Here is a 19,105-nt window from a genome sequence, read left to right as displayed (position 1 = left end):
TGCATGTATATCAGTGGGAAGGGGTGGGAAAGTGGTTATTTTCTAAAAAAAAATTGCGTGGGGTCCCCCCTCCTAAGCATAACCAGCCTCGGGCTCTTTGAGCCGACCCTGGTTGCAGAAATATGGGGGAAAAAATGACAGGGGTTCCCCCATATTTAAGCAACCAGCATCGGGCCCTGCGCCTGGTCCTGGTTCCAAAAATACGGGGGACAAAAAGAGTAGGGGTCCCCCGTATTTCTAAAACCAGCACCGGGCTCCACTAGCTGGACAGATAATGCCACAGCAGGGGGTCACTTTTATATAGTGCCCTGCGGCCGTGGCATCAAAAATCCAACTAGTCACCCCTGGCCGGGGTACCCTGGGGGAGTGGGGATCCCTTCAATCAAGGGGTCCCCCCCCCCAGCCACCCAAGGGCCAGGGGTGAAGCCCGAGGCTGTCCCCCCCCATCCAATTGGCTGCGGATGGGGGGCTGATAGCCTTTTGTGAAAATGAAAAGATATTGTTTTTAGTAGCAGTACTACAAGGCCCAGCAAGCCTCCCCCGCATGCTGGTACTTGGAGAACCACAAGTACCAGCATGCGGCGGAAAAACGGGCCCGCTGGTACCTGTAGTACTACTACTAAAAAAATACCCAAAAAAAGACAAGACACACACACCTTGAAAGTAAAGATTTATTACATACAGCCACACAAACATACAAACATACTTACCTATGGCCCCACGCAGGTCGGTCCTCTTCTCCAGTAGAATCCAAGGGGTACCTGTTGAATAAATTATACTCACCAGCTCCAGGGTCCCAGGCTCCTCGTAGCATCCATTTGTAATCCACGTACTTGAATAAAATAAAAAAAACGGACACCCGAGCCACGCACTGAAAGGGGACCCATGTTTGCACATGGGTCCCCTTTCCCCGACTGCCAGAAACCCACTCTGACTTCTGTCTAAGTGGGTTTCTTCAGCCAATCAGGGAGCGCCACGTTGTAGCACCCTCCTGATCGGCTGTGTGCTCCTGTACTGACTGACAGGCGGCACACGGCAGTGTTACAATGTAGCGCCTATGCGCTCCATTGTAACCAATGGTGGGAACTTTCTGCTCAGCGGTGAGGTCACTTTCGGTCAACCGCAGGGCAGAAAGTTCCCACCATTGGTTACAATGGAGCGCATAGGCGCTACATTGTAAAACTGCCGCGTGCTGCCTGTCAGTCAGTACAGGAGCACACAGCCGATCAGGAGGGTGCTACAACGTGGCGCTCCCTGATTGGCTGAAGAAACCCACTTAGACAGAAGTCAGAGTGGGTTTCTGGCAGTCGGGGAAAGGGGACCCATGTGCAAACATGGGTCCCCTTTCAGTGCGTGGCTCGGGTATCCGTTTTTTTATTTTATTCAAGCACGTGGATTACAAATGGATGCTACGAGGAGCCTGGGACCCTGGAGCTGGTGAGTATAATTCATTCAACAGGTACCCCTTGGATTCTACTGGAGAAGAGGACCGACCTGCGTGGGGCCATAGGTAAGTATGTTTGTATGTTTGTGTGGATGTATGTAATAAATCTTTACTTTCAAGGTGTGTGTGTCTTGTCTTTTTTTGGGTATTTTTTTAGTAGTAGTACTACAGGTACCAGCGGGCCCGTTTTTCCGCCGCATGCTGGTACTTGTGGTTCTCCAAGTACCAGCATGCGGGGGAGGCTTGCTGGGCCTTGTAGTACTGCTACTAAAAACAATATCTTTTCATTTTCACAAAAGGCTATCAGCCCCCCATCCGCAGCCAATTGGATGGGGGGGACAGCTTCGGGCTTCACCCCTGGCCCTTGGGTGGCTGGGGGGGGGACCCCTTGATTGAAGGGGTCCCCACTCCCCCAGGGTACCCCGGCCAGGGGTGACTAGTTGGATTTTTGATGCCACGGCCGCAGGGCACTATATAAAAGTGACCCCCGGCTGTGGCATTATCTGTCCAGCTAGTGGAGCCCGGTGCTGGTTTTAGAAATACGGGGGACCCCTACTCTTTTTGTCCCCCGTATTTTTGGAACCAGGACCAGGCGCAAAGCCCGATGCTGGTTGCTTAAATATGGGGGAACCCCTGTCATTTTTTCCCCCATATTTCTGCAACCAGGGTCGGCTCAAAGAGCCCGAGGCTGGTTATGCTTAGGAGGGAGGACCCCACGCATTTTTTTTCTCCGTTTTACAGTGTTTATTTAAAAAAAAAAAAAAAATGAACCCCAGCACGGATCACACAGATCCGGCCGAGATTCATTGTGATAAAGTCGGCAGTGTTTTGCTAATCACTGCCGTAAAAAACGGGAAAAAAACACGAATGACATCGACATCGGAACAAATGAAAAATCCGAATACGACAGCTTAGTAAATTAGTCGTAATAAATTCAAAAAGTTGCAGTTTTACACTTTCGATGTTATTCGTGATTGAACTTTGACCTTTTTCCGAAAATTACGAATGTTAGTAAATATACCCCATTGTGTGAGAGTTCTCACTATTTTTTAAAGTGCCAATTATTTACAGGGCAAAATCAACCTACTGCTGTGCATCCTTTTCATCTGCAAGTGTACAACTGCTGATATAACGGTACCATCGTCGCAAATCGAGTCATGTTGCAGAGTCTGAGTACCTCTATAGACACGCAGGCTTAGCTGCTCCCCAGGGACGCAGAGAGCCCTCTATTAGCAAGTAAGATTGCAACTGCTAATTTATGCATTCAAGGAAAATGCCATCTGAACAGCCATGACACCCTGCATATACCCTATCATTCCCCGTTACCACCCCCAAATGCTCTCTTTCTCTCACTCACTTTACAGCAAATCCCATGTTGCAACCGCCATCCCAATTCACTCACTGCGCGTGCGCACTGCGGTTCAGATGCATTCCCAGTAAGATACCATTGACCGATTTGCGTACAATAGCAGCTTTGTGACCACTGCTGAATTAGGCCCCATATGATCTGAGCACTACAGCAAATAGTAAGAAAGTGGGGTTTATATAGGTTACCCTTATGGTAAAGATTTTTTATTGTTCCATATTTAAAAATTAAACAAAAATCTTTGCTTGGTTACTTACAGTAATCAGGAAAATAGGTATAACAGTAGCAGTGAAATGTGTACTGAATATATTGATCATGTGAGAAGTTATGTTAATAGTGCGGAGAAAGTGCTAAACTTATAAACAATATAACTTGTAACACTCTGTATGTTCCCAGCCAGGTGACATGTACAGTATGCCAGCGTTAGTAATTATTATACAACTGTAAATTGCATTCAATTTATCCTTAAGGACAATCTACTGTGCAAGGTGTCTGTACATGCCCTTCCCAACGCGGTTACTTTAAAGACACGTGTGCTCTGGACATATCAATCCAGAAGCGCCATCCTGCATTCCTAAGAGAAACTCTCATGTGTCATCCTAAGGGAAACTCTCATGTGTCTCACAAAGTTACGTAACTTGTGTTGAGAGGGAACACAAGGGATAGGCACCCCCCAAGGAGGGCTAGAGTTAAGCTGCGGGTGGTGGAGGGTTAGGTTTAGGCTGCGGGAAGGGGGGTTAGGTTTAGGCACCAACGAGGAGTGTTAGGTTTAGGCTGGGGCGTGGGGGAGTTAGGTTTAGGCTGCAGAAAGGGAGGGTTGGTGGGTTATTGGGGGAAGGTAAGTATACTTACCTTCCCCCTGTCGGGATTCTCACTGTCGGGATGCTGCGGACAGAATCCCGACCGCTGGCATTTCGAACCCAACCCATGTTATGATCAGTCATGCTGGATGTCTCTGGCCATATGGCATATTGAGGCAAGGTGTATGAGGACACATCTGTAAGTGAAAAGTTTATCAATATACATCCTTTATTTCTGATAAGAAGCACAAGGTTTCACTTCAAGTACATAGAAATTTAAAGCATAACAGCTACATTTCCTGGTACATATGTGGCTCATTGTTAAAATATGTTTAGTGCATGTCACTTCAAGCCTGCAAACATGACACTTAATGTGTCACGTGTATACCCTGAATAAAGGAAGTACAAAGTGGTGCTTTGTAGTATGATGTCATCAACTACTTGACCTCACATTCATGTGTACTTGGCGATGTTACATGCCATTATTACATAGTTACCAGAGTCAAGTTTAATGACACAGAAACTGAAAGGATGCTAAACAGAACCTATTATTAGGTTCTGCGTTGGCTTTGTAATAGGCAAATACTGTCACTCATCCAGAATTTGTCATGTCTCGTGCCGACAGCTAACACGAAGGTAAAGCAACCAGCAGCTTCTCACATTTGATACTTGCCTGCCCACGTCAGTGTTACACTGCAAGTGTGACGCTTGGCCATGATGTCCCAGCCAAATGCCACAGCCCCACTCTGAGGAGCCAAAAATGCCGCCCCCACCGCTAGCTTGCCAAGGTAAAAAGCCACAGAAATGGGGGAAGGAAAATCTAGAGTGCCCTAAGGGCATGTGCCGGTTTTGCTACTGCACCTATAATTTACAGTTCTGCAGTTGTAAGGCATCAAGGAAGCCTGCTGGAAAACAACATAGGCTGTGATCACAGAGGCACAATGTAATGAGAAAAAAAGAGCCTCTGTAGAATCTGGTTTACACATAGGCAGTATGAAGCCTGATAACTGGACACATACCTGAAGTCCAAGATGCATTGATTCAGGCTTCTCTATATTGAGTCGCACCAAGCATGTGTCTTAAGGGCCGTACATACTGGGAGATGTGGAGGGAGATGTGTACTGAGCGGTCTAACACAGACCGCTCAGCACACATCTCTCCCCCCACTCAGCACAGCACAATGTGTGCTGAGCGAGGAGGGATGGACGGGGGGGGGCTCATTTCACCCAGCGGTCAAATGAGCGACCTGCTAGATTGTGCCTGCATGCAGGCCAATCTAGCACCGGCGATAGCGATGCGCGATCGCCGGCACCCCTACACACAGAGCAATGTGTTTCCAACTTCTAAGCAACCTAGTCAGATTGCTTAGAAATTAGGTGAACATTGCTCCGTGTGTACCCCCCTTAAGTTGCACCATGCATATGCCTGAGTCATAGTGCCTGAGTGGCACCGCGCATGTGTCTGAGTTGCACCATGTATGTGTCTGAGTCGCACCGCATGTGCCTGAGTGGCACCGCGCATGTGTCTGAGTCGCACCATGCATGTGTCTGAGTAGCATCATGCATATGTCTGAGTCACAGCGCACATGTGCCTGAGTGGCACTGCGCATGTGTCTGAGTTGCACCACGCATGTGTCTGAGTGGCACCGCATGTGTCTGAGTGGCACCGTGCATGTGTCTGGGTCGCACCGCGCATGTATCAGAGTCGCACTGTGCATGTTTCTGAGTTGCACCGCTCATGTCTCCTGATTTTGTTCATACAGAGTGCCAGAATGAAGTTAGACGTAAGAGCTGTCCTGGACAGAGACTGGTAGGTACAGGGCTGTCTTTTCGTATGGGCTCAATGGGCACTTATCCAAGGGCCCCAGGAGTATAATGGCCCCAGGCTTATAGCCGAGGGTCTCCTCTTTCCAGCGGTACCAGATTTTTGAAAATCGGCCCAGGGAACCAAAGATATCTGACTATAAATCAATGGTCCCCATCCAAGCCTGTTAATTGCTCTTCCTTGCCAGGTTCTGTCTGACTTAGAGTTTTTATAATGATATTTTCCAAAAGCTGGGACTCTTCCTCTTCAGTACCCACTGGCAGCTTGTCTCTCCTATGCCTAGAACCAGAGATATCAGCCTTCCAGCAGCTGGTCCCTGCTCCCAGAGCCGGCCCTAACCAATATGATTCCCTAGGCAAGATTTTGGCTGGTGCCCCCTAGCACCACCGCTAGTTCCGCCTCTGACCCTGCACCCCTTTCCCAGCACCATCACCCCCCACCCATAGCAGTCCTTTTTTTTGTTTTCCTACCCCCTGTAATTTAAATAAGAACAGTGTGCACATTTGGCCTTACACATATGCCGCACATTATTAGTGCCCTTATAAAAATAATGACACACATGGTGCCCCTTACACATATGTTACACATTATTAATGCCCTTATACACATAATGACACATGTAGTTCCCAGCGTGAGTCAACTGGCAGCTCTGCTAACGTCGGGTGCCTATTTTTTATGAAAAATTGAAAATGCATCTTATTTGCATTGCTATGTGGCTAGGATGCACAAGCAGCTTCTGCTGATTAAAATGATATGCGGCATGCCTATATACTGTGTGCGACTGTGGCTGTATCTGCGTACGAAATGCTACACACAGAATATAGGCATGCCGCATATCATTTTAATCAGCAGAAGCTGCTGATGCCCCTAGGCATACCAGATGCCCTAGGCAATTGCCTAGTTTGCCTATACCTAGGGCCGGCTCTGCCTGCTCCAGCTCCACACGCCTGGTATGCAGTTTTCTATTTTTGTCAGTGGATTGTTCTGGTTCCTGAACTCTGATCTCCAAGTCCCCAGTACCTCCTGAAAGATGGGACTCTCTAGTTTTTTTTATCCCATTGACAGCTTAGAAATCTATTTCTAAGAACTGGAGATACCTGCAGTCATGCAAGCTGCCACCTCACCAGAAAATAATGAATATTAAGCCCACTTTACTATCCACCCCTCCCTACGTTTTAAACACCCCCTACCACCCTTGAAGTCATGTACCGGGGGCCCCTTTAGCCAGCCCAATGCCCCCTTCTGCTGTTTAGTGTTCTCCCCCTGCCGCCCCATATGTGCAGCAAAGGAATAAATAGCAGAAATTACAGCTCTAAGTCCTATATGCTGAGCAGAAGATAGAACACCCCCTACCACCCCCGGGACATCAAAGCTGCTGCTGTTACCACTCCCCACCCCTACTCCTAAAGGATGGGTAGGGGCCCTAGTGCATTGCTGTGCCCCGGGGCCTTCACTGGGGTGACTAAAAAGATGCACAGAAATGTTGTGCTTCGTGGGAGTGTCGCAGGCTGGTCAATGAAAGTGAACTGCTCACATAGGAGGCCATACTCAGATGGAGTCACAGCACAAGCACACTGTCTACAGATGCTAAAAGTGGGTGTCTCAGTTCTTGCACATTCGGACGCACAGGTTTACACCAGGGAAGGACTTTATACCGGAATTTGCATAGATATGCCAAAGCGTCCACAGAGTTGGGCCCACTCGGTGCACATGATACGACTGGAAAGAGGTATATTTAAACTTCCATCCAACTGTGTGGACAAACCCTCACTGAACATTGCCTACCTGAGTACATCACATTGCAGCCCAGTTGCTCCTCCTCAGTCATTAGTGTATATTTGACTCAAGATGGTACAAACGCTTGGTTCCGGAGCACAGGCAAAATACACTCCACAACAGTCAAATCAGGCATCAGGCCTATAGCATATTAACCCATTTACATTTCAGCTACATGCTCTTTCTATTAGTATATGGATCTTATTTTCCATAACTACTTTATGGGGCTTATTTATCAAATAATATTTGCAGGATATTTGCGGGAAAACTGGAGTTTTGGAGGATGCCTGCAGATATTAAGAAACCCTCAAATGTAGCATGGAGGGACCACAGCAGCATTAGCTGATATTTGCTGCAGTCCCATCAATTCCTATTGCCGTGAATAGTGACAACAAGAAATTCTAATTAGTGGGACTCAAACTCAAAAATCTAAAAATATTTCCCTATGGTATGTGTATTAAACAAGTCATGTTCAGTTTCTATAGCATGAGCCACCTTGGTAATTCACTTAGCTTAAACTGGAGCATGTAGTAATCCTGGATTTTGAATGTTTGACTATTGTTCTTGTTGTTATGTCATTCCCTAAATCTTAGCAGCGGCTCCTGCAATCTGACATAAGTAAGCAATACTGACAACAGAATGTCCTGCTATGACTGGTGTATCTGTTCTTCTTGCTGCCTTGTCCATTGGGTAGCTTCAAAATGGTGATTGATTGGACGGAGTGCTCACATATCTTCATATACCCCACCAATAAGCTATTGTCTGATATTTCCGAAGCCTTTGTGTTGTGTTATGTTATGTACTTGTTTATATACATGTTTACAAGTGCAGTCATTAGCACATCATAATTAGTTAATTAGTAGTGCCAGGGAAGACATTAATAAACAGTTGTATGCATCAATAACTAGGTCATGCAAGTTATCCCTGAGTGCCGCGATAAACTGCGCATGATCTATTTGTGTCTGCCTTCATTAGTGTGTATGTTAGTAACCCCAACCATTTTTTTCACAAAAAAATGTCTTTTTTCAAGTTTTTTGCCTATGGTAATTTTTGGGCTATCCAATCAAAGCCCTTTTTGTTTGCAACAAAAAATCTCCCATTTTCGGCCAATAACACATGGGTTCGGGGATATGTTCCTGGACTCATGTGTTATTGAGGCTTTAAGAGCTAGTTATCGGAGATTATGCTTCACGTGCCTGAGGCATGTGAAGCATAATTCCCAATAAGTGCCGGCTAACTGGGCTAATTGGATAGTCCTGGCGAATCCATTAACCGTGGTAAATTACCACGGTATCCGGTTGATAGATAGACAGTGTCTACTTAGACAGTCAATAGATAGACACCATATGTTAGACAGACATTAGGTCGACAGGGTCAAAAGGTCGACAAGAAAAAGGTAGACAGTACAAAAGGTTGACATGGTCAAAAGGTCGACATGAAAATGGTCGACATAAAAAAGATAGACAAATGTTGTTGTTTTTTAAATTTAACATGTTTTTGGACTATTTCATACCTTCTCTATCCATGGCAGCATAGAGATGGTTATAAACCTTGTGGCGAGTGCAGCGAGCCACCGAGCCCGAAGCGTGGCGAGCGAAGCGAGCCCTGCGAGGGTATGCCTTTCTACATCTGGGGTCCCAGATGACAAAACTATCCACACAAAACTATCCACACAAAACTATCCACACAAACCACAAAAATGCAAAAAACATGGTGTCTATCTTTATCTATCTAAGAAAGTCCCGGCACTCCCCTTACAAAAAAACAGCTGGCTGCGGTGCCCTCCTTGAGAAACAAGGCAATTCCTCTATATAGAGAGTAGGAGCAGGTGGCACTCATGCAGACCCTGAGGACTGGGGTCTCCCCGAAACATGTCGGAACAATAAAACTGACCGTTTTCTTCACTACCTAGGAGTCTGCATGAGTGCCGCCTGCTCCTAGTTTGTATATATATATATATACCCCTCAAAAGGGGTCTCCCCTATTCTCAAATGTTGAGGGTGTGCCGTATTACTAGTGACCCGCAACAAACACTTGAGACTGCTCTCACAGGTATGATTGAGAAATTCTTAGCCAGGGGCTATCAGAAGTCATTGCTATTAGCAGCTAAGTAAAAAGTTCTTCTATCTGTGCGAAATGATTTTCACTGTAAACCTTCTAAAGTAGAAGCTCAAAATAAGTTCATCTGGGTGAATCATTACCATGATCTCAGTACCAGTTTTAATAAAATTTCAAAAGCACAGTGGTCCATCATTAAATCTGACCCGGCATTATATTCACTCAACAACAAGCGATTGATGTCTGCATACCAACGAGGGAGAAATTTAAAAGACTATTTAGTCAAAAATTATGTCTCCAAACTTGGTTCAACAACAGCAAACCTTTCCTTTCTGGGCACACCACGTCCAGGATGTTTCAGATGTGTAAACTGCACAACATGCAGTTACATGATCCCAGGATACTCTTTTTTTCATCCATTTTCAGGAAAGAAATTTAAAATTTGACAACAAGTCACATGTACCACAAAACTTGTAGTCTATCTAATTAGTTGTCTGTGTGGCCGACATTATGTCGGCAAAACTGACAGGACTTTTAAGGAACGCATGTCTGCTCATCGCTCCTCGATAAAAGCTGCTATTGAAACTGGCCATAGTGACCAGCCTGTCTCTAGACATTTCTGCGAGGCCCGACATAGCCTGACATTGCGTTATCTTATCATTGAGCATATACCTGCGCCGACGAGTGGTGGAAATAGATCCCTTATGTTGTTGCAAGCTGAAAGCAGATGGATTTTTAGATTGGACACTCTGGCTCCACGAGGCCTTAACAAAAATTTGGGATTATCTTGTTTTTTGTAAAGTAATATTTTTTTTCCATACAGGTTTTATGATGGACATTGATATTACTCTATAGCCAGTGTCAACCTTAATCAACACACCATAGAAGCCTTTTGCATATACGTTTTTCTTGTAGTTTTACTACATTTATTATATACAGTACAGTTTTATTGGCTTTGTATCATGCAGATCGCATCAGTGTGGCTTTACCTTATCCTGCCTTAATGCAGCATGATCAGTGTTTATCTATTTCTTGTTGCCATGTTACCTCATATCCTGTTCTGATTGGTTACCATAGGTCACGTGGAGGAGGTTCTCTCCATGTCCCCGGACGCAGCGTGTGTCAGATGACGTCACTTTGATGCGCTGGAGCGCGCGGCGGGCGGTGACATGGACGGTTCCTAGGGTATATGAGGTAAGTGTTTGTATGATTGTTTTGACTTGCACCCTGCCGAAAATGCCACTGTCTGAGCATTGAAACATTGGTTAACTCATACCTGCCTGGTTTCTTCATTTTGAGTGCCGCAGTTTAAAGACATTGTATATAAAGAAGTCTGATGAGACGAAACGCGTTGGGCCTGTACTGACCACCCACTGTTTTCAAGTTAAGTCTGAATTCCTATCCTTTTATATTTTTCATATGGCCTTTTATATGAAAAAATGTTTTCTTGTATTTTAAACTATTTTTTTAACCTGTTTTTACTCTCATATGTATTAAAACTTGTTTTTATAATTTTATAAAAATTTTTGGCTTTTAATTTTAAGCACACTAAACCACTGTTTTTAGACGCACTTGTCACCGGTACCCCTATCTCCCCATTTCTTATATATATATATATATATATATATATATATATAGGATTATGAAAGAATACATAATCCACCAAGGTGTGACCAACATGTTTCATCGGGGCAATAAAAAAAAAATACATGAATAACTTACCATATATAGGTGCTCCCCCTCACCACCATAGCCGCGTCTCCAGGCGGCAGGTGTGGGGCAATGACATTGCACCCTTTGCACCCGTCATCAGCGTTACATCTGTGTATACAAATAGTGCATCTAAGTATATAGCACATAGTAACTAACATACATTGAAGCCTAACAAGCATATGCTGTGTATGCTGATGGGAGATACAATTAAACATACAAATATTGGTAAAAGTTTGTCATTGTTTAACATACACATCTAAATTTGTAGTGTATGTATTAATTTGTCCATGTGGGAAATATTATATCAGAAAAACCGATTGTCTTTTTACGGTCAGGATGGGCCTCTCTGATACTAGTGAACAAACTGCGTTGTGGTATTTTGCCAATGGCCATTAAACATAAAATTATTGACCATGTCCCTCCCCTTTTCAGAAGGAAAATAGGTCTAAATTACTCTTTAAAAAGAGGCCAAATGGATCTTCCTTTTAGAAACCATTAGCCCATGTGGTTTAAATAAAAATATGGGCATACATTGTTTTATTTAATTTGTACTATTATAATCATTAAACCTTTAGCGCCATGTCAAGTTTGGGATATCTTTTCCTACTTATACTCATGTTATTTGTATCCTTGTTTTATATATATATATATGTATATATATATATATATATATTAGAGATGTGCACTTGAAATTTTTCGGGTTTTGGGTTTTGGTTTTGGGTTCGGTTCCGCGGCCGTGTTTTGGGTTCGACCGCGTTTTGGCAAAACCTCACCGAATTTTTTTTGTTGGATTCGGGTGTGTTTTGGATTCGGGTGTTTTTTTCAAAAAACACTAAAAAACAGCTTAAATCATAGAATTTGGGGGTCATTTTGATCCCAAAGTATTATTAACTTCAAAAACCATAATTTCCACTCATTTTCAGTCTATTCTGAATACCTCATACCTCACAATATTATTTTTAGTCCTAAAATTTGCACCGAGGTCGCTGGATGACTAAGCTAAGCGACCCTAGTGGCCGACACAAACACCTGGCCCATCTAGGAGTGGCACTGCAGTGTCACGCAGGATGGCCCTTCCAAAAAACACTCCCCAAACAGCACATGACGCAAAGAAAAAAAGAGGCGCAATGAGGTAGCTGTGTGAGTAAGCTAAGCGACCCTAGTGGCCGACACAAACACCTGGCCCATCTAGGAGTGGCACTGCAGTGTCACGCAGGATGGCCCTTCCAAAAAACACTCCCCAAACAGCACATGACGCAAAGAAAAAAAGAGGCGCAATGAGGTAGCTGTGTGAGTAAGATAAGCGACCCTAGTGGCCGACACAAACACCTGGCCCATCTAGGAGTGGCACTGCAGTGTCACACAGGATGGCCCTTCCAAAAAACACTCCCCAAACAGCACATGACGCAAAGAAAAAAAGAGGCGCAATGAGGTAGCTGTGTGAGTAAGATAAGCGACCCTAGTGGCCGACACCAACACCTGGCCCATCTAGGAGTGGCACTGTAGTGTCACGCAGGATGGCCCTTCCAAAAAACACTCCCCAAACAGCACATGACGCAAAGAAAATAAGAGGCGCAATGAGGTAGCTGTGTGAGTAAGCTAAGCGACCCTAGTGGCCGACACAAACACCTGGCCCATCTAGGAGTGGCACTGCAGTGTCACGCAGGATGGCCCTTCCTAAAAACACTCCCCAAACAGCACATGACGCAAAGAAAAAAAGAGGCGCAATGAGGTAGCTGTGTGAGTAAGATAAGCGACCCTAGTGGCCGACACAAACACCTGGCCCATCTAGGAGTGGCACTGCAGTGTCATGCAGGATGGCCCTTCCAAAAAACACTCCCCAAACAGCACATGACGCAAAGAAGAAAAAAAGAGGCGCAATGAGGTAGCTGTGTGAGTAAGCTAAGCGACCCTAGTGGCCGACACAAACACCTGGCCCATCTAGGAGTGGCACTGCAGTGTCACGCAGGATGGCCCTTCCAAAAAACAATCCCCAAACAGCACATGACGCAAAGAAGAAAAAAAGAGGCGCAATGAGGTAGCTGTGTGAGTAAGCTAAGCGACCCTAGTGGCCGACACAAACACCTGGCCCATCTAGGAGTGGCACTGCAGTGTCACGCAGGATGGCCCTTCCAAAAAACACTCCCCAAACAGCACATGACGCAAAGAAAAAAAGAGGCGCAATGAGGTAGCTGTGTGAGTAAGATAAGCGACCCTAGTGGCCGACACAAACACCTGGCCCATCTAGGAGTGGCACTGCAGTGTCACGCAGGATGGCCCTTCCAAAAAACACTCCCCAAATAGCACATGACGCAAAGAAGAAAAAAAGAGGCGCAATGAGGTAGCTGTGTGAGTAAGCTAAGCGACCCTAGTGGCCGACACAAACACCTGGCCCATCTAGGAGTGGCACTGCAGTGTCACGCAGGATGGCCCTTCCAAAAAACACTCCCCAAACAGCACATGACGCAAATAAAAATGAAAGAAAAAAGAGGTGCAAGATGGAATTGTCCTTGGGCCCTCCCACCCACCCTTATGTTGTATAAACAGGACATGCACACTTTAACCAACCCATCATTTCAGTGACAGGGTCTGCCACACGACTGTGACTGAAATGACGGGTTGGTTTGGACCCCCACCGAAAAAGAAGCAATTAATCTATCCTTGCACAAACTGGCTCTACAGAGGCAAGATGTCCACCTCATCATCATCCTCCGATATATCACCGTGTACATCCCGCTCCTCACAGATTATCAATTCGTCCCCACTGGAATCCACCATCTCAGCTCCCTGTGTACTTTGTGGAGGCAATTGCTGCTGGTCAATGTCTCCACGGAGGAATTGATTATAATTCATTTTAATGAACATCATCTTCTCCACATTTTCTGGAAGTAACCTCGTACGCCGATTGCTGACAAGGTGAGCGGCGGCACTAAACACTCTTTCGGAGTACACACTTGTGGGAGGGCAACTTAGGTAGAATAAAGCCAGTTTGTGCAAGGGCCTCCAAATTGCCTCTTTTTCCTGCCAGTATAAGTACGGACTGTCTGACGTGCCTACTTGGATGCGGTCACTCATATAATCCTCCACCATTCTTTCAATGGTGAGAGAATCATATGCAGTGACAGTAGACGACATGTCCGTAATCGTTGTCAGGTCCTTCAGTCCGGACCAGATGTCAGCATCAGCAGTCGCTCCAGACTGCCCTGCATCACCGCCAGCGGGTGGGCTCGGAATTCTGAGACTTTTCCTCGCACCCCCAGTTGCGGGAGAATGTGAAGGAGGAGATGTTGACAGGTCGCGTTCCGCTTGACTTGACAATTTTGTCACCAGCAGGTCTTTGAACCCCAGCAGACTTGTGTCTGCCGGAAAGAGAGATCCAAGGTAGGTTTTAAATCTAGGATCGAGCACGGTGGCCAAAATGTAGTGCTCTGATTTCAACAGATTGACCACCCGTGAATCCTTGTTAAGCGAATTAAGGGCTCCATCCACAAGTCCCACATGCCTAGCGGAATCGCTCCCTTTTAGCTCCTCCTTCAATGCCTCCAGCTTCATCTGCAAAAGCCTGATGAGGGGAATGACCTGACTCAGGCTGGCAGTGTCTGAACTGACTTCACGTGTGGCAAGTTCAAAAGGTTGCAGAACCTTGCACAACGTTGAAATCATTCTCCACTGCGCTTGAGACAGGTTCATTCCACCTCCTATATCGTGCTCAATTGTATAGGCTTGAATGGCCTTTTGCTGCTCCTCCAACCTCTGAAGCATATATAGGGTTGAATTCCACCTCGTTACCACTTCTTGCTTCAGATGATGGCAGGGCAGGTTCAGGCGTTTTTGGTGGTGCTCCAGTCTTTTGTACGTGGTGCCTGTACGCCGAAAGTGTCCCGCAATTCTTCTGGCCACCGACAGCATCTCTTGCACGCCCCTGTCGTTTTTTAAAAAATTCTGCACCACCAAATTCAAGGTATGTGCAAAACATGGGACGTGCTGGAATTTGCCCATATTTAATGCACACACAATATTGCTGGCGTTGTCCGATGCCACAAATCCACAGGAGAGTCCAATTGGGGTAAGCCATTCCGCGATGATCTTCCTCAGTTGCCGTAAGAGGTTTTCAGCTGTGTGCGTATTCTGGAAAGCGGTGATACAAAGCGTAGCCTGCCTAGGAAAGAGTTGGCGTTTGCGAGATGCTGCTACTGGTGCCGCCGCTGCTGTTCTTGCGGCGGGAGTCCATACATCTACCCAGTGGGCTGTCACAGTCATATAGTCCTGACCCTGCCCTGCTCCACTTGTCCACATGTCCGTGGTTAAGTGGACATTGGGTACAACTGCATTTTTTAGGACACTGGTGAGTCTTTTTCTGACGTCCGTGTACATTCTCGGTATCGCCTGCCTAGAGAAGTGGAACCTAGATGGTATTTGGTAACGGGGGCACACTACCTCAAGAAATTGTCTAGTTCCCTGTGAACTAACGGCGGATACCGGACGCACGTCTAACACCAACATAGTTGTCAAGGCCTCAGTTATCCGCTTTGCAACAGGATGACTGCTGTGATATTTCATCTTCCTCGCAAAGGACTGTTGGACAGTCAATTGCTTGGTGGAAGTAGTAAAAGTGGGCTTACGACTCCCCCTCTGGGATGACCATCGACTCCCAGCAGCAACAACAGCAGCGCCAGCAGCAGTAGGCGTTACACGCAAGGATGCATCGGAGGAATCCCAGGCAGGAGAGGACTCGTCAGAATTGCCAGTGACATGGCCTGCAGGACTATTGGCATTCCTGGGGAAGAAGGAAATTGACACTGAGGGAGTTGGTGGGGTGGTTTGCGTGAGCTTGGTTACAAGAGGAAGGGATTTACTGGTCAGTGGACTGCTTCCGCTGTCGCCCAAAGTTTTGGAACTTGTCACTGACTTATTATGAATGCGCTGCAGGTGACGTATAAGGGAGGATGTTCCGAGGTGGTTAACGTCCTTACCCCTACTTATTACAGCTTGACAAAGGCAACACACGGCTTGACAAATGTTGTCTGCATTTCTGTTGAAATACTTCCACACCGAAGAGCTGATTTTTTTGGTATTTTCACCAGGCATGTCAACGGCCCTATTCCTCCCACGGACAACAGGTGTCTCCCCGGGTGCCTGACTTAAACAAACCACCTCACCATCAGAATCCTCCTTGTCAATTTCCTCCCCAGCGCCAGCAACACCTATATCCTCCTCATCCTGGTGTACTTCAACACTGACATCTTCAATCTGACTATCAGGAACTGGACTGCGGGTGCTCCTTCCAGCACTTGCAGGGGGCGTGCAAATGGTGGAAGGCGCATGCTCTTCACGTCCAGTGTTGGGAAGGTCAGGCATCGCAACCGACACAATTGGACTCTCCTTGTGGATTTGGGATTTCGAAGAACGCACAGTTCTTTGCGGTGCTTTTGCCAGCTTGAGTCTTTTCATTTTTCTAGCGAGAGGCTGAGTGCTTCCATCCTCATGTGAAGCTGAACCACTAGCCATGAACATAGGCCAGGGCCTCAGCCGTTCCTTGCCACTCCGTGTGGTAAATGGCATATTGGCAAGTTTACGCTTCTCCTCCGACAATTTTATTTTAGATTTTGGAGTCCTTTTTTTACTGATATTTGGTGTTTTGGATTTTACATGCTCTGTACTATGACATTGGGCATCGGCCTTGGCAGACGACGTTGCTGGCATTTCATCGTCTCGGCCATGACTAGTGGCAGCAGCTTCAGCACGAGGTGGAAGTGGATCTTGATCTTTCCCTAATTTTGGAACCTCAACATTTTTGTTCTCCATATTTTAATAGGCACAACTAAAAGGCACCTCAGGTAAACAATGGAGATGGATGGATACTAGTATACTTATGGATGGACGAGCGACTGCCGACACAGAGGTAGATACAGCCGTGGACTACCGTACTGTGTCTGCTGCTAATATAGACTGGATGATAATGAGATGAAATTAATATATATATATATAATATCACTAGTACTGCAGCCGGACAGGTATATATATTTATTATGTAATGACTGATGACGGACCTGCTGGACACTGTCAGCTCAGCAGCACCGCAGACTGCTACAGTAAGCTACTATAGTAGTATGTATCAAGAAGAAAGAGAAAAAAAAAAAACACGGGTAGGTGGTATACAATTATGGATGGACCAGCGACTGCCGACACAGAGGTAGCTACAGCCGTGGACTACCGTACTGTGTCTGCTGCTAATATAGACTGGATGATAATGAGATGAAATTAATATATATATATATATATATATAATATCACTAGTACTGCAGCCGGACAGGTATATATATTTATTATGTAATGACTGATGACGGACCTGCTGGACACTGTCAGCTCAGCAGCACCGCAGACTGCTACAGTAAGCTACTATAGTAGTATGTATCAAGAAGAAAAGAAAAAAAACCACGGGTAGGTGGTATACAATTATGGATGGACCAGCGACTGCCGACACAGAGGTAGCTACAGCCGTGGACTACCGTACTGTGTCTGCTGCTAATATAGACTGGATGATAATGAGATGAAATTAATATATATATATATATAATATCACTAGTACTGCAGCCGGACAGGTATATATATTTATTATGTAATGACTGATGACGGACCTGCTGGACACTGTCAGCTCAGCAGCACCGCAGACTGCTACAGTAAGCTACTATAGTAGTATGTATCAAGAAGAAAGAAAAAAAAAAAACACGGGTAGGTGGTATACAATTATGGATGGACCAGCGACTGCCGACACAGAGGTAGCTACAGCCGTGGACTACCGTACTGTGTCTGCTGCTAATATAGACTGGATGATAATGAGATGAAATTAATATATATATATATATATAATATCACTAGTACTGCAGCCGGACAGGTATATATATTTATTATGTAATGACTGATGACGGACCTGCTGGACACTGTCAGCTCAGCAGCACCGCAGACTGCTACAGTAAGCTACTATAGTAGTATGTATCAAGAAGAAAGAAAAAAAAAACCACGGGTAGGTGGTATGCAATTATGGATGGACCAGCGACTGCCGACACAGAGGTAGCTACAGCCGTGGACTACCGTACTGTGTCTGCTGCTAATATAGACTGGATGATAATGAGATGAAATTAATATATATATATATAATATCACTAGTACTGCAGCCGGACAGGTATATATATTTATTATGTAATGACTGATGACGGACCTGCTGGACACTGTCAGCTCAGCAGCACCGCAGACTGCTACAGTAAGCTACTATAGTAGTATGTATCAAGAAGAAAGAAAAAAAAAAACCACGGGTAGGTGGTATACAATTATGGATGGACCAGCGACTGCCGACACAGAGGTAGCTACAGCCGTGGACTACCGTACTGTGTCTGCTGCTAATATAGACTGGATGATAATGAGATGAAATTAATATATATATATATAATATCACTAGTACTGCAGCCGGACAGGTATATATATTTATTATGTAATGACTGATGACGGACCTGCTGGACACTGTCAGCTCAGCAGCACCGCAGACTGCTACAGTAAGCTACTATAGTAGTATGTATCAAGAAGAAAGAAAAAAAAAAACACGGGTAGGTGGTATACAATTATGGATGGACCAGCGACTGCCGACACAGAGGTAGCTACAGCCGTGGACTACCGTACTGTGTCTGCTGCTAATATAGACTGGATGATAATGAGATGAAATTAATATATATATATATATATATATATAATATCACTAGTACTGCAGCCGGACAGGTATATATATTTATTATGTAATGACTGATGACGGACCTGCTGGACACTGTCAGCTCAGCAGCACCGCAGACTGCTACAGTAAGCTACTATAGTAGTATGTATCAAGAAGAAAGAAAAGAAAAAAAAACACGGGTAGGTGGTATACAATTATGGATGGACCAGCGACTGCCGACACAGAGGTAGCTACAGCCATGGACTACCGTACTGTGTCTGCTGCTAATATAGACTGGATGATAATGAGATGAAATTAATATATATATATATATATATATAATATCACTAGTACTGCAGCCGGACAGGTATATATATTTATTATGTAATGACTGATGACGGACCTGCTGGACACTGTCAGCT

The 19,105-nt window shown here is 45.3% G+C and overlaps 1 long non-coding RNA gene across 4 annotated transcripts in view; it reads right to left on the bottom strand.

Annotated features, from left to right (window-relative positions):
- Positions 1-19,105, bottom strand: part of LOC134935521 (uncharacterized) — a 256,745-nt gene that overhangs the window by 212,147 nt on the left and 25,493 nt on the right. For 2 of the 4 annotated variants that reach the window (XR_010180217.1, XR_010180216.1), the window contains exon 3: positions 10,991-11,089. The exons of 1 other annotated variant lie outside the window; for it this stretch is intronic. This is a non-coding gene — a long non-coding RNA (uncharacterized LOC134935521). Of the gene's footprint in view, positions 1-10,210; positions 10,449-10,990; positions 11,090-19,105 lie in introns of those variants that run through there. One more of the 4 variants, XR_010180218.1, reaches the window with a different exon arrangement.

The sequence above is a fragment of the Pseudophryne corroboree genome, chromosome 6, assembly GCF_028390025.1.
Source record: "Pseudophryne corroboree isolate aPseCor3 chromosome 6, aPseCor3.hap2, whole genome shotgun sequence".
Classification (NCBI taxonomy): Eukaryota; Metazoa; Chordata; class Amphibia; order Anura; family Myobatrachidae; genus Pseudophryne; species Pseudophryne corroboree.
Note: the sequence above shows the minus strand (reverse complement) of the source record. Positions and strands in the feature narration are given on the sequence as shown.